The sequence below is a fragment of the Triticum aestivum genome, chromosome 1B, assembly GCF_018294505.1.
Source record: "Triticum aestivum cultivar Chinese Spring chromosome 1B, IWGSC CS RefSeq v2.1, whole genome shotgun sequence".
NCBI lineage: Eukaryota > Viridiplantae > Streptophyta > Magnoliopsida > Poales > Poaceae > Triticum > Triticum aestivum.
This window is the reverse complement of record NC_057795.1, coordinates 514,621,937-514,638,131: the sequence shown is the minus strand read 5'-3', so window position 1 is coordinate 514,638,131 and position 16,195 is coordinate 514,621,937.

Sequence of the window (16,195 nt, the reverse complement as noted above, 5' to 3'; positions counted from 1 at the left end):
AGCTTAGGCTTTTGGCCTAAGTTGGTATATTGCCAGGGATGGCCTGGCGGATACCCGTAGGTGAAGCTGGGGTCATACTATGATGCAGCGGCTATAGCCTCTTGAGCTGCAGTGTAGCATCTAGCTGCCTCCGCTCTCCTCTCGTATTCATATGCCTCCTCTCTGGTAATAACTTATCTTCCTTTTGTCTGAAAATCAAAGAAGGCAGGAGAAGGAAGAGCAATATGGACTACACGACGTTTGTTAAAGATTAGTCGATACTGGAGAGGTGGCTCTGTCCTCTCAACAAACCGATGAGAAAACATAGAATCAAAATCTAAATAAGAAGGAGGTAACTCTATATCACCCTCACGAATGTCTATCTCAAGAAAATTAGCTAAGCGGGTTGCATAAATTCCTCCAAAGAAATCCCTGTTATGTCTATTCTGATGCAACCTACGAGCTACGATGGCTCCCAAATGATAAGATTGGTCCCCTAACACAGCACTTCTGAGAATGCTGAGATCAGGAGCACACAAGTGACATACTTCATCCTTAGCATTGATGCATCTACCTATAAAGAGAGCAAAATAATGTATAGCGGGAAAATGAATGCTCCCTATAGTGGCTTGTGTCATGTCTCTAGATTCCCCCACAGTTATTTTAGCAAGAAAGTCTCTATATTCAGATTTAGGGGGATCCCTGACATTACCCCATGATGGAAGCTTGCAAGCAGAAGTAAAATCCTCTAAGTCCATGGTATAAGATTTGTCATAAAGGTCAAACATGACTGAAAGAGAATTTCGCGAAGTTGAAAACTCAAACCTCCTCACAAATGAACTTGTGAGATCATGATACTGGGGGCATTTGTCAGCTTCAAAGTCCTCAAGACCAGCATTGCACAAATATGCGCTAAATTCTTCTTTGATTCCTACTTGATTCATAAAATTTTCCGAAGGCCATTCACAGGGCCTCACAGGAGCATCTCTTGGTGGTTCCTCATCAGCATCATGTATTGCAAGCCTGGGACTTTGTTTCCTTGAAGGACCACCTTGGAACATCCTCCTAAACATATTGCTTCCTCTGAGAAATTTCTGAAATTTTTAGTAACTTCAAATAAAAGCGAACAAACTTCAATAAAATTGATAGCAACAACTCCTACAAGTGCCTAGAGCCTATGTAAAGCATTGGAACTTCTTGGAACCATATAAATTTGACATGCAAGCTCAAGAACATGGTCACCTATGCAGCACAAATTTGCAATGAATAAAGCACTAGAACAAAAACTAATTGGACCAATGGAGGAGTCACATACCAAGGAACAATCTCCCCAAGTCGTTTTGCGAGAGGTGCTTTGAGCAAGGAGATCGAAAATCACAGCAACGGGGGCTGGAACTCGTGCTTGAGTTGGTTTTTCGTGTTTGTGTGAGACAGAGGAAGAAGATGGGTGCAGGAATAAGTGGAGGAGGGCCACCGTGGGCCCACGAGGCAGGAGGGCGCACCCAGGGGGTAGGGCGTGCCCTCCACCCTCGTGGCCAGGTGGCAGCTCCCCCGTGGTGATTTTTGCACAGTAAATTCTTAAATATTCTCGAAAAATCATATTAAATTGGCATGGTATTCTGAGGACTTTAATTTTCGGGAAATTTTTATATTGAGCGGACAAGTCAGGAGACAGACAGAAAAATACTATTTTACTTTATTTCTACTAAACAAAAGAAAATATAAAGAGGGTACAGAAGGTTGTGCTTCTAGTTTCATCCATCTCGTGATCATCAAAATGAATCCACTAACAAGGTTGATCAAGTCTTGTTAGCGAGCTCATTCCGATTAACGAGGAACCGGAAAAATTTCGAATAGCACTAAGTTACCTCAACGGGGATATGAAAATCCCCAACAATGAGTATATCATACTTTTTCTTGACAGTAGGGAGAGGAAATTCAAAACCTCCAAATATAATCGATGGAATTTCTCCAATAGAGTTGATACTGTAAACTTGAGGTTGTTTCCTCGGAAAGTGTACCGTGTGTTCATTGCCATTAACATGAAAATTGACATTGCCTTTGTTGCAATCAATAACATCCCCTGCAGTATTAAGGAAAGGTCTTCCAAGAATAATAGACATACTATCATCCTCAGGAATATCAAGAATAACAAAGTTCGTTAAAATAGTAACGTTTGCAACCACAACAGGCACATCCTCACAAATACCGACAGCTATAGCAGTTGATTTATCAGCCATTTGCAAAGATATTACAGTAGGTGTCAACTTATTCAAGTCAAGTCTATGATATAAAGAGAGAGGCATAACACTAACACCGGCTCCAAGATCACATAAAGCAGTTTTAACATAATTTCTCTTAATGGAGCATGGTATAGTAGGTACTCCGGGATCTCCAAGTTTCTTTGGTATTCCACCCTTAAAAGTATAATTAGCAAGCATGGTGGAAATTTCAGCTTCAGGTATCTTTCTTTTATTAGTAATAATATCCTTCATATACTTAGAATAAGGATTTGTTTTGAGCACATCAGTTAATCGCATACGCAAAAAGATAGGTCTAATCATTTCAGCAAAGCGCTCAAAATCCTCATCATCCTTTTTCTTGGATGGTTTCGGGGGAAAAGGCATGGGTTTCTGAACCCATGGTTCCCTTTCTTTACCATGTTTCCTAGCAACAAATCTCTTTTATCATAACGTTGATTCTTTGATTGTGGGTTATCAAGATCAACAGCAGGTTCAACTTCTACATCATTATCATTACTAGGTTGAGCATCAACATGAACATTATCATTAACATTATCACTAGGTTCATGTTCATCACCTGATTGTGTTTCAGCATCAGAAATAGAATATCATTTGGATTCTCAGGTGGCTCAGCGATAGGTTCACTAGAAGTTTGCAAAGTCCTATCATTTTTCTTTTTCTTCTTTTAGAAGAACTAGGTACATCAATATCATTTCTCTGAGAATCTTGCTCGATTCTCTTAGGGTGGCCTTCAGGATACAAAGGTTCCTGAGTCATTCTACCGGTTCTAGTAGCCACTCTAACAGCATAATCATTTTTCTTACTATTCATTTCATCAAGCGCTTCTTTCTGAGCTTTAAGTACTTGTTCTACTTGAGTGGTAACCATAGAAGCATGTTTGCTAACAAGTTTAAGTTCACCTCTAATATCAGCCATATAATCACCCAAGCGTTTAATCATATAAGCATCTTGTTTTAATTGTCTACCAAAATAAGCATTAAAGTCATCTTGCTTAAACATAAAGTTATCAAACTCATCCAAGCACTGACTAGCAATTTTAGTAGGAGGGACTTCAGCTTTATCATATCTATAGAGAGGATTTACCTTTACTACCTGTGTCGGGATATCGGGAGGTTCTTTAGTAAATAAGTAATTGAGATCATATACTTCTTCAACAGGCGGTAAATTAAGACCATGTATTTATTCAATAGGAGGTAAATTCTTAACATCTTCGGCTTTAATACCTTTTTCTTTCATAGATTTCTTTGCCTCTTGCATATCTTCGGGACTAAGAAATAGAACACCTCTCTTCTTCGGAGTTGGTTTAGGAATAGGCTCAATAATTGGCTCAGGAACTAGCTCAGGAGGTATCTCGGGAGGTGCCCAATTATTTTCATTAGCCAACATATTATTCAATAGAATTTCAGCGTCATCCGGTGTTCTTTCCCTGAAAAGAGAACCAGCACAACTACCGAGGTAATCTCTGGAAGCATCAGTTAGTCCATTATAAAAGATATCAAATATTTAAGGTTTCTTAAGAGGATGATCAGGCAAAGCATTAAGTAACTTGAGAAGCCTCCCCCAAGCTTGTGGGAGACTCTCTTCTTCAATTTGCACAAAGTTGTATATTTCCCTCAAAGCAGCTTGTTTCTTATGAGCAGGGAAATATTTAGCAGAGAAGTAATAAATCATATCCTGGGGACTTTGCACACAACCAGGATCAAGAGAATTATACCATATCTTAGCATCGCCCTTTAATGAGAACGGAAATATTTTGAGTAAATAAAGATAGCGCGATCTCTCATTATTAGTAAACAGGGCAGCTATATCATTCAACTTAGTAAGATGTGCCACAACAGTTTCAGATTCATAGCCATAGAAAGGATCAGATTCAACCAAAGTAATTATATCTGGATCAACAGAAAAATCATAATAGTCCTGATCAGGAACACAGATAGGTGAAGTAGCAAAAGCAGGGTCGGGTTTCATTCTACCTCTAAAAGATTCTTTACTCCATTTAATTAGTAACCTCTTAAGTTCACGACTATCCTGGCAAGCAAAAATAGCTGCAGAAGATTCAGGATCAAAAAGATAACCCTCGGGAATAGCAGGCATAGGTTCATCGTCACTAACATCATCGTGTTCAGGTTCAATAATTTCTCTTTCTCTAGACCTAGCAATTTGCTCATCAAGATATTCACCAAGTGGCACAGTAGTATCAAGCATAGAAGTAGTTTCATCACAAGTATCATGCATGGCAGAAGTGGCATCATCAATAACATGCGACATATCAGAATTCATAGCGGTAACAGGTTTAGGTGTCGCAAGCTTACTTATAACAGAAGGAGAATCTAGTGCAGAGCTAGATGGCAGTTCCTTACCTCCCCTCATAGTTGAGGGCAAAATCTTGGTCTTAGCGTCTTTCAAGTTCTTCATAGTGTCCAACAGATATAAATCCCAAGTGACTCAAAGAATAGAGCTATGTTCCCCGGCAACGGCGCCAGAAAAAGGTCTTGATAACTCACAAGTATAGGGGATCGCAACAGTTTTCGAGGGTAGAGTATTCAACCCAAATTTGTTGATTCGACACAAGGGGAGCCAAAGAATTTTCTCAAGTATTAGCAGCTGAGTTGTCAATTCAACCACACCTGGAAACTTAGTATCTGCAGCAAAGTGTTTAGTAGCAAAGTAATATGATAGTGGTGGTAACGGTAACAAAAGTAGAGACAGCAAAAGTAATGTTTTTGGTATTTTGTAGTGATTGTAACAGTAACAACGGAAAAGTAAATAAGCGAGAACCAGTATATGGAAAACTCGTAGGCACCGGATCAATGATGGATAATTATGCCGGATGTGATTTCACCATGTAACAGTCATAACATAGGGTGACACGGAACTAGCTCCAGTTCATCAATGTAATGTAGGCATGTATTCCGAATATAGTCATACGTGCTTATGGAAAAGAACTTGCATGACATCTTTTGTCCTACCCTCCCGTGGCAGCGGGGTCCTATTGGAAACTAAGGGATATTAAGGCCTCCTTTTAATAGAGAACCGGAACAAAGCATTAGCACATAGTGAATACATGAACTCCTCAAACTATGGTCATCATCGGGAGTGGTTCCGATTATTGTCACTTCGGGCTTGCCGGATCATAATACATAGTAGGTGACTATAGACTTGCAAGATAGGATCAAGAACTCACATATATTCATGAAAACATAATAGGTTCAGATCTGAAATCATGGCACTCGGGCCCTAGTGACAAGCATTAAGCATAGCAAAGTCATAGCAACATCAATCTCAGAACATAATGGATACTAGGGATCAAACCCTGACAAAACTAACTCGATTACATGATAAATCTCATCCAACCCATCACCGTCCAGCAAGCCTACGATGGAATTACTCACGCACGGCAGTGAGCATCATGAAATTGGTGATGGAGGATGGTTGATGATGACGATGGCGACGAATTCCCCTCTCTGGAGCCCTGAACGGACTCCAGATCAGCCCTCCTGAGAGAGATTAGGGCTTGGCGGCGGATCCGTATCGTAAAACGCGATGATTTCTTCTCTTTGATTTTTTTTCTCCCCGAAGGCCAATATATGGAGTTGGAGTTGGCGTCGGAGGGCCACCAGGGGGCCCACGAGGTAGGGGGGCGCACCCCCCACCCTCGTGGACAGGGTGTGGGCCCCCTGGTCTTCATCTTTTGCGAGGATTTTTCTTTATTTTTTCTAAGGTGTTCCGTGGAGTTTCAGGACATTCCGAGAATCTTTATTTTCTGCACAAAAACAACACCATGGCAATTCTGCTGAAAATAGCGTCAGTCTGGGTTAGTTCCATTCAAATCATACAAGTTAGAGTCCAAAACAAGGGCAAAAGTGTTTGGAAAAGTAGATACGACGGAGACGTATCAGTGGCCTATGGCACCACCACCACCTCGACAGCCGGAGTGGCCTGCGGCGCCACCACCTGCGGTGCCTCGCTCGCTAGTGCCCTAGGCGTCCCCTGCGGCGCCACCTGTGGCGCTCCCTCCAAGACGGCAGCGCCGCCGCCTCCGTCAACCCCCGCCCGCTCGACCACGGCGGTCCGCGGCGGGGTGTCGTCCCCAACGACCACGATCTCCCAGTCGAGGTCCTCCACCTCCGCACGGCCTCCTTGGTCGCGCCCCCTCACTGACGACGGCTCGAAGAACATCGTCGCCACCACCATCCCCTCCGGCATCTCCGGCCATGCCGGGTCCTCACCGGCTCGCGCCCATGTCGCGGCGGTGTTGGTCCAGGCCTGGACCGATGCCGCCTTCAGCTCCGCCTCGGCCCGGTTTCGGTCCTACCAGGCCAAGCCCTCGGCATCGGCCGGGTGCAGGCCAAGGTCCGAGTCCGCCAGCTCCTCCTCGTTTCGGGCAATGGCGGCGGACCGGCTCCTCTGGAACACGGCACCCTTGGTGGCGGCGGCTTCCGCCGCTACCTTCACCAGCGAAAATGGCGACATGAAGATCAAGACAAGTAAGCAAAGGACAAGGCCACTTGGCCACCCAGACGCAAACAAGAGAAAACTTACCCCGGCAGCACCAGCACGGCGGTTCTCGCCAGCCTTTCCTACGCAGCGCCGTGCCTCCTCTTGGCGGCCGGTCTCGCACCCCCAGCCGGGTCCGCCGCATGCTTCGCGTCCAGTGGCCGCGGCGCGACGCTGTCCTTCCCATGCGGTCGACTCGTCATCGGCGCCCCTCACGACGACCCGACGCTGCCTTCACCGCTGCCTCCTCCGCCCGGTGCTGCTGCACCAACGGCCCGCACCAGCACTGCCCGTGCCGCGTCACGCCTGACAACTCAAAGACGAAGTATGAAGAGAACGAGACTTACCCGCAGGGCGCCCCATGCCAACGTTGGCGTCTTCCTTCTCCTCTCCGTCGTGGGCCGCGGCCTCCTCCGACGCGGCCTGCACCACCTGCGACGGCGCCTGGGCGTAAGGATGCCGGATGGCATTCATAAGCACCTCCCGTGTCGCATCGGGATGGATAAGGAGATGCGCAGCAGCAAAATACGAAGACCAGAGACTCATCATGGGCGCCGGCCTCGAGCGGCTGTACGGCGGCTTGACGAACTACCAGTCGTCCCTCATCGCGGCCTTGGAGATGTCGTTGACCCGGCGCGTGATCTAGTCCGCCGACAGACATGTGGTCGCCAAGTGATTGGGATCCTAAAGACCGGTCATTCGGTCGATGAGGCGGCTGCGCGGCAGGACCCGGCGCATTATGAAGGCGACGATGAGGTTGGTGCCGCTGAGCCCCTCCCGCGCCTTCATCACCGACACCCGCTCGCAGAGATTGAGTATCTCCTGCGACGGGTGCCTGGGCCTGTAGCCCCAATTCATCTTCGCGTGCGGCGGCGCGTCGACAAAGGCCGGCAGGTTGATGCGGTCCGCGCCAAGGTTGCGAACATAGAAGAAGGAGTTCTGCCATTTCTTGGTAGAATCCTCCAGCGGTATCTTGGGGAAGTTTATGCCCATCCACTTCATGATGACGGTGGCCCCACAGTCAGAGAACTCCCCGGCCGTCGTCCCCTGCTGCTTCAAGGAGAAGAAGCGCGCCCAGAGGTCGATCGAGGGCTCGACCCCCAGGTATCCCTCGCAGAGGGTGATGAAGCCAAAGAGTTGAACAATGGCGCCGGCGCCAAGATGGTGGGGCTAGAGCCTGAAGAATGCTAGGAAGTTGCGGAAGAAGGAGCTCGCCGGAAGACCGAACCCGCGTTTGAAATGCGGGAAGAAGACGAAGCGCTCCAAGCCCACGGGCGACGGCCTCTGCACGCCCTGCGGCAGGTGCACCTCAACCTCTGTATCCCCCGGCAGGCATCGGGTGGTGTGGAGATAGTCGATGTCATCGGCAGTGATGGTCGAGCCCGTCGAGGAGCCCGACGGCAGCGCCATCGATGATGAATGGAAGGAAAAGAGGAAGTCAAGTGGCACCAGAGCTCTGTTCGAAGCGGCGGGCGTCATAGCACGGCGGTCGCAAATGGCACAGGGAGGGTGAAGAGGCAGGGGAGCACGAGCGAGAATGATGTCCGTTGCCCTCTTCGCCCCAATTTATAAGCCCCATTTCGAACATGGGGGAGTGGGATCGTTTGTGCTCGCCTTTCCCACTTCCCCGCGCCCCCCTCGACCCGGCCACTCCTGGCGATCGACAAGACAACGAACAGTGCCCCTAGGCATGCGAGGCCCGCTCCTAGGGAACCCGACGAACCACAGGCCTCCGGCGGTCCCAGCTCCGGGTCCCCAGATGCTGACGACCCGACCCTATGACCTTGTAACATTACCATTTTACCCCTAGGGGGTTGGTTTATAAAAAACCCTAGGAGCTCCCACGCACGAAAGAAGGAAAAGCAAGCACACAGTAACCTAGCCACCCAATCGGTAGAATCCACAAGGAGAGGAAGAAGCCTAAGCCTTGGCAAGCCTTCCTTCTTCCTCCATACATCTCTAGGAGCAACTCTGTACTATCACAGAGCAACTAACTCGACAGGACTAAGGGTATTATCTCTCCGGAGAGCCCCAAACCTGGGTATGTCTTGCGCCCCGCGCTCGCTCATGCCAACCCCGCCTCTGGAGCCCACCAGTGCCCTCGAGCCTCCTCCTCTCTTTAGCCATCCCATGGTATCTACCATGCGCCCACCACGACAACTTTCCTACAAACCTCTGCACTTGGAGGCCCAACAACATCTACAAGAAGAAGGTTGCATAGTAGACATCAAGCTCTTTTCGAGCGTCGTTGCCGGGGAGGTTAGTGTTTGAATGTATATCTTTAGATCTTGCAATCGAATCTTTTAGTTTCTTGTTTTATCACTAGTTTAGTTTATAAAAGATAACTACAAAAAATGGAATAGATGGTGCCTCATATGCTTCATCTCTTTAATATCTTTCGTGAAAATGATGGAAAGGAAAATTGTGCCCAAGTGTTAGAAGAAGAATGCATTAAAATGTTTGGCACTAAATATTTGAATGATGAGCATGATTGCAATGTTGTTAGTGTGAATTGTTTGAATATCGGTGATGCTAATGATATGCAAAGCCACAAGCTTTGGGATGCTATGTTTGATGAAGATGATATTTTTTGTCCCCCAAGTTTTGATGAGCAAATTTGTTATGATGATAGCATGCCTCCTATTTATGATAATTACATTGATGAAAGTGGGTTTGGAAGAGTGTCAACATTAGGAAGTAATGATCCCACTATTTTGGAGGGTGTTTAATCTTATTGTGATAATTATGAAAGTGGATTTGGAGAGGTCGTGACTTTATTTAGTGATGAATCCATTATTTCGGAAGAGGTTCCAATTGATTATGAGAACAAAGTTGCTATCTATGATAATTATTGTGATGACATGTATGATATAAAGAATAATGATAACCGTGAAACTTGTCATCTTGATTTTAATTTTCAATTGGATTATGCCTCACATGATAGTTATTTTGTTGAGTTTGCTTCCACTACTATTCATGAGAAGAAATTTGCTTATGTGGAGAGTAATAAAATTTCTATGTTTGTGTCTCATGAAAAGAATACTTTATGTGATGGTTATATTGTTGAATTAATTCATTATGCTACTAAAAATTATTATGAGGGAGGAATATATGCTTGTAGGAGTTGCAATAATATCAAGTTTCCTCTCTATGTGCTTAAAATCTTGAAGTTTTGCTTGTTTTGTCTTCCTATGCTAGTTGATTCTTGTTCACATAACTTGTTTGCTCACAAAACCCCTATGCATAGGAAATGGGTTAGGCTTAAATGTGCTAGTAATATTCTTCATGATGCTCCCATTATGTTTCAATTCTTATCTTTCAAGTGAGCATCATTGAAATCATCATGCCTAGCTAAAAGGCATTAAAGAAAAGCGCTTGTTGGGGGACAACCCAATATTTAACCGTACTGTTGTTTTTGTGTTCACATGATTAAGCTACTGCAGAAATCATGTTTTATAGCTTTTCTTTCAATAAAGTGCCAAGTAAATCCTTTAGGATAGCTTGTGGTGATAGTTGTGTTGATCCTGCTGAAAATCAAAAACTTTTGCACTCAGTAAATAATTTCTAGAATCTTATTGAAATGTTATTTTGACCTGATTATTTTTGCTATGGGTTGGTGCACAAATTTCTCAGTGGAACTATTTGTTTTAGAATTTTTGGAGTTACGGAAGTATTCTAGAGTTACAGATTACTACAGACTGTTCTGTTTTTGACAGATTCTGTTTTCTATGTGATGTTTGCTTATTTACATGAATCTATGAGTAGTATAGGAAGGTATGAACCATAGAAAAGTTGGAATACAGTAGATATTAGACCAATATAAATAAATAATGAGTTCACAACAATACCAAAAGTGGTGATTTATTTTCTTATACTAATGAAGCTTACGAGTTTTCTGTTGAGTTTTGTGTTGTGAAGTTTTCAAGTTTTGGGTAAAGATTCGATGGACTATGGAATAAGGAGTGGCAACAGGCTAAGCTTGGGGATACCCAAGGCACCCCAAGGTAATATTCAAGGACAACCAACAGCCTAAGCTTGGGGATGCCCCGGATGGCATCCCATCTTTCATCTTCGTTCATCGGTAACTTTACTTGGAGCTATATTTTTATTCACCGCATGATATGTGTTTTGCTTGGAGCGTCATTTTGTTTTATTTTGTTTTGCTTGATGTATGAATAATATCCCAAGATCTGAAATTCTTAAATGTTAGAGAGTCTTCACATAATTAAATATTTATTCGACTACTCATTGATCTTCACTTATATCTTTTGGAGTAGTTTGTCATTTGCTCTAGTGCTTCACTTATATCTTTTAGAGCACGACCGTGGTTTTATTTTGAAGAAATAGATGAACTCTCATGCTTCACTTATATTATTTTGAGAGTCTTAAACAACATGGTAATTTGCTTTGGTTATGAATTTAGTCCTAATATGATAGGCATCCAAGAGGGATATAATAAAAACTTTCATATAAAGTGCATTAAATACTATGAGAAATTTGATTCTTTACGACTGTTTTGAGATATGAAGATGGTGATATTAGAGTCATGCTAGTGGTGTAATTGTGAATTTGAGAAATACTTGTGTTGAGGTTTGCGAGTCCCGTAGCATGCACGGATGGTAACCGTTGTGTAACAAATTTGAAGCATGATGTATCTCTTTGATTGTCCTCCTTATGTGTGGAGGTCGGAATCGCGCGATGGTTAACTCCTACCAACCCTCCCCCTAGGAGCATGCGCGTAGTGCTTGGTTTTGATGACTTGTAGATTTTTGCAATAAGTATGTGAGTTCTTTATGACTAATGTTGAGCCCATGGATTATACGCACTCTCACCCTTCCACCATTGTTAGCCTCTCTTGTGTCGCGCAACTTTCGCCGGTACCATACATCCACCATTTACCTTCCTCAAAACAGCCACCATACCTACCTATTATGACATTTCCATAGCCATTCCAAGATATATTGCCATGCAACCTTCCACTGTTCCGTTTATTATGACACGTTTCATCATTGTCATATTGTTTTGCATGATCATGTAGTTGACATCATATTTGTGGCAAAGCCACCGTTCATAATTCTTTCATACATGTCACTTTTGAATCATTGCACATCCCGGTACACCGCCGGAGGCATTCATATAGAGTCATATTTTGTTCTAAGTATCGAGTTGCACTTCTTGAGTTGTAAATAAACAGAAGTGTGATTATCATCATTATTAGAGCATTATCCCGTGTGAGAAAAAAAAGGCCAAAGAAGACAATCAAAAAAAGAGAAAGAGAGAGAAGGGACAATGTTACTATCCTTTTTTGTCCACACTTGTGCTTCAAAATAGAACCATGGTCTTCATGATAGAGAGTCTCTTATTTTGTCACTTGCATATACTAGTGGGAATTTTTCATTATAGAACTTGGCTTGTATATTCCAACGATGGGTTTCCTCAAATGCCCCAGGTCTTCATGAGCAAGCAAGTTGGATGCACACCCACTTAGTTTATTTTGGAGCTTTCATACACCTATAGCTCTAGTGCATCTGTTGCGTGGCAATCCCTACTCACGCACATTGATATCTATTGATGGGCATCTCCATAGCCCATTAATACGCCTAGTTGATGTGAGACTATCTCCTTCTTTTTTGTCTTCTCCACAACCACCATTCTATTACACCTATAGTGCTATGTCCATGGCTCACGCTCATGTATTGCGTGAAAGTTGAAAAGGTTTGAGAATACTAAAGTATGAAACACTTGCTTGGCTAAAACCAGGGTTATGCATAATTTGAATATTTTGTGTGACGAAGATGGAGCATAGCCAAACTATATGATTTTATAGATATAAGCTTTCTTTGGCCATGTTATTTCGAGAAGACATGATTGCTTTATTAGTATGCTTGAAGTATCATCGTTTTTATGTCAATATTAAACTTTTATTTTGAATCTTATGGATCTGAATATTCTTGCCACAATAAAGAGAGATTACATTGATAAATATGTTAGGTAGCATTCCACATAAAAAGTTTTGTTTTTATCATTTACCTACTCGAGGACGAGCAAGAATGAAGCTTGGGGATGCTTGATACATCTCCAATGTATCTATAAATTTTTATGTATTCATGTCATGTTTATAATATTTTTACATGATTTTGGTATGATTTGGTTAGAACTAACCAAGACTGACGCTGTTTTCAGCAGAACTACCGTGGTGGTGTTTTTGTGCAGAAATAAAAGTTCTCGGAATGCGCTGAAAATCAACGGAGATTTTTTTGGAAAATATAAAAAATACTACAATGAAAAGCTACCAGAGGGGAGTCCTGTGGGCCCCATGAGGGTGGAGGCCCCCCCCTCTAGGGCGCGCCTCCTGCCTCGTGGACTCCCTGTGGGACCCCCTAATGTGAGACCGATGCCAACCCCTCCTATAAATCCCCAAACTTCTAGAAAGAAACCTAGATCAGGAGTTTTGCCGCCACAAGCCTTTGTAGCCACGAAAAACCAATCGGGTCCCTGTTCCGGCACCCTGCCAGAGGGGGGATCCATCACCGGTGGCCATCTTCATCATCCCAGCATTCTCCATGACGAGGAGGGAGTAGTTCACCCTCGGGGGCTGAGGGTATGTACCAGTAGCTATGTTTTGATCTCTCTCTCTCTCTCTCTCTCTCCGTCTCTTGTGTTCTTGATTTGGCACGATCTTGATGTACCGAAAGCTTTGCTACTATAGTTGGATCATATGATGTTTCTCCCCCTCTACCTTCTTGAAATGGATTGAGTTTTACCTTTGAAGTTATCTTATTGGATTGAGTCTTTAAGGATTTGAGAACACTTGATGTATGTCTTGCGTGGGATACCCGTGGTGACAATGGGTATTCTATTGATTCACTTGATGTATGTTTTGGTGATCAACTTGCGGGTTCAGTGACCTTGTGAACTTATGCATAGGGGTTGGCACACGTTTTCTTCTTGACTCTCTGGTAGAAACTTTGGGGCACTCTATGAAGTTCTTTGTGTTGGTTTGAATAGATGAATCTGAGATTGTGTGATGCATATCGTATAATCATACCCGTGGATACTTGAGGTGACATTGGAGTATCTAGGTGACATTAGGGTTTTGGTTGATGTGTGTCTGAAGGTGTTATTTTACTACGAACTCTAGGGATGTTTGTGACACTTATAGGAATAGCCCAACGGATTGATCGAAAAGAATAACTTTGAGGTGGTTTCGTACCCTACAATAATCTCTTCGTTTGTTCTCTGCTATTAGTGACTATGGAGTGACTCTTTGATGCATGTTGAGGGATTGTTATATGATCTAATTATGTTATTTTTGTTGAGAGAACTTGCACTAGTGAAAGTATGAACCCTAGGCCTTGTTTCTAAGCATTGCAATACCGTTTTCGCTCACTTTTACCACTCACTACCTTGCTGTTTTTATATTTTCAGATTACAAAAACTTATATCTACCATCCATATTGCACCTGTATCACCATCTCTTTGCCGAACTAGTGCACCTATACAATTTACCATTGCATTGGGTGTGTTGGGGACAAAAGAGACTCTTTGTTATTTGGTTGCAGAGTTGTTTGAGAGAGACCATCTTCATCCTACGACTCCCACGGATTGATAAACCTTAGGTCATCCACTTGAGGGAAATTTGCTACTGTCCTACAAACCTCTGCACTTGGAGGCCCAACAACGTCTACAAGAAGAAGGTTGCATAGTAGACATCAAGCTCTTTTCTGGCGCCGTTGCCGGGGAGGTTAGTGCTTGAAGGTCTATCTTTAGATCTTTCAATCAGAACTTTTAGTTTCTTGTTTTATCACTAGTTTAGTTTATAAAAGAAAACTAGAAAAAAATGGAATTGAGGGTGCCTCATATGCTTCATCTCTTTAATATCTTTCGTGAAAATGATGGAAAGGAAAATTGTGCCCAAGTGTTAGAAGAAGAATGCATTAAAATGTTTGGCACTAAATATTTGAATGATGAGCATGATTGCAATGTTGTTAGTGTGAATTCTTTGAATATCATGATGCTAATGATACGCAAAGCCACAAGCTTTGGGATGCTATGTTTGATGAAGATGATATTTTTTTGTCCCCCAAGTTTCGATGAGCAAATTTATTAAGATGATAGCATATGCCTCCTATAGTCCTATTTATGATGATTATATTGATGAAAGTGGGTTTGGAAGAGTGTAAACTTTAGGAAGTAATGATCCCACTATTTTGAAGGGTGTTGAATCTTATTGTGATAATTATGAAAGTGAATTTGGAGAGGTCATGACTTTATTTAGTGAAGAATCCACTATTTCGGAAGAGGTTCCAATTGATTATGAGAACAAAGTTGCTATCTATGATGATTATTGTAATGATATGTATGATAAACAGAATAATGATAACCATGAAACTTGTCATCTTGATTTTAATTTTCAATTGGATTATGCCTCACATGATAGTTATTTTGTTGAGTTTGCTTCCACTACTATTCATGAGAAGATATTTGCTTATGCGGAGAGTAATAAAATTTCTATGTTTGTGTCTCATGAAAAGAATACTTTATGTGATGGTTATATTGTTGAATTCATTCATTATTCTACTAAAAATTATTATGAGGGAGGAATATATGCTTGTAGGAGTTGCAATAATATCAAGTTTCCTCTCTATGTGCTTAAAATCTTGAAGTTTTGCTTGTTTTGTCTTCCTATGCTAGTTGATTCTTGTTCCCATAAGTTGTTTGCTCACAAAACCCCTATGCATAGGAAGTGGGTTAGGCTTAAATGTGCTAGTAATATTCTTCATGATGCTCCCATTATGTTTCAATTCTTATCTTTCAAGTGAGCATCATTGAAATCATCATGCCTAGCTAAAAGGCATTAAAGAAAAGCGCTTGTTGGGAGACAACCCAATATTTACCCTACTGTTTTTTGTGTTTACATGATTAAGCTACTATAGTAATCATTTTTATAGCTTTTGTTTCAATAAAGTGCCAAGTAAATCCTTTAGGATAGCTTGTGGTGATAGTTGTGTTGATCCTGCTGAAAATCAGAAACTTTTGCACTCAATAAATAATTTCTAGAATCTTATTGAAACATGCTTTTGACCTGATTCTTTTTGCTATCGATTGGTGCACAAATTTATCAGGTGTAACTAATTGTTTTAGAATGTGTGGAGTTACATAAGTATTCTAGAGTTACACATTACTACAGACTGTTCTATTTTTGACAGATTCTGTTTTCTATGTGTTGCTTGCTTATTTTCATGAATCTATGAGTAGTATCGGAGGGTATGAACCATAGAAAAGTTGGAATAAAGTAGATATTACACCAATATAAATAAATAATGAGTTCACAACAGTACCAAAAGTGGTGATTTATTTTCTTATACTAACGAAGCTTATGAGTTTTCTGTTGAGTTTTGTGTTGTGAAGTTTTCAAGTTTTGGGTAAAGATTTGATGGACTATGGAATAAGGA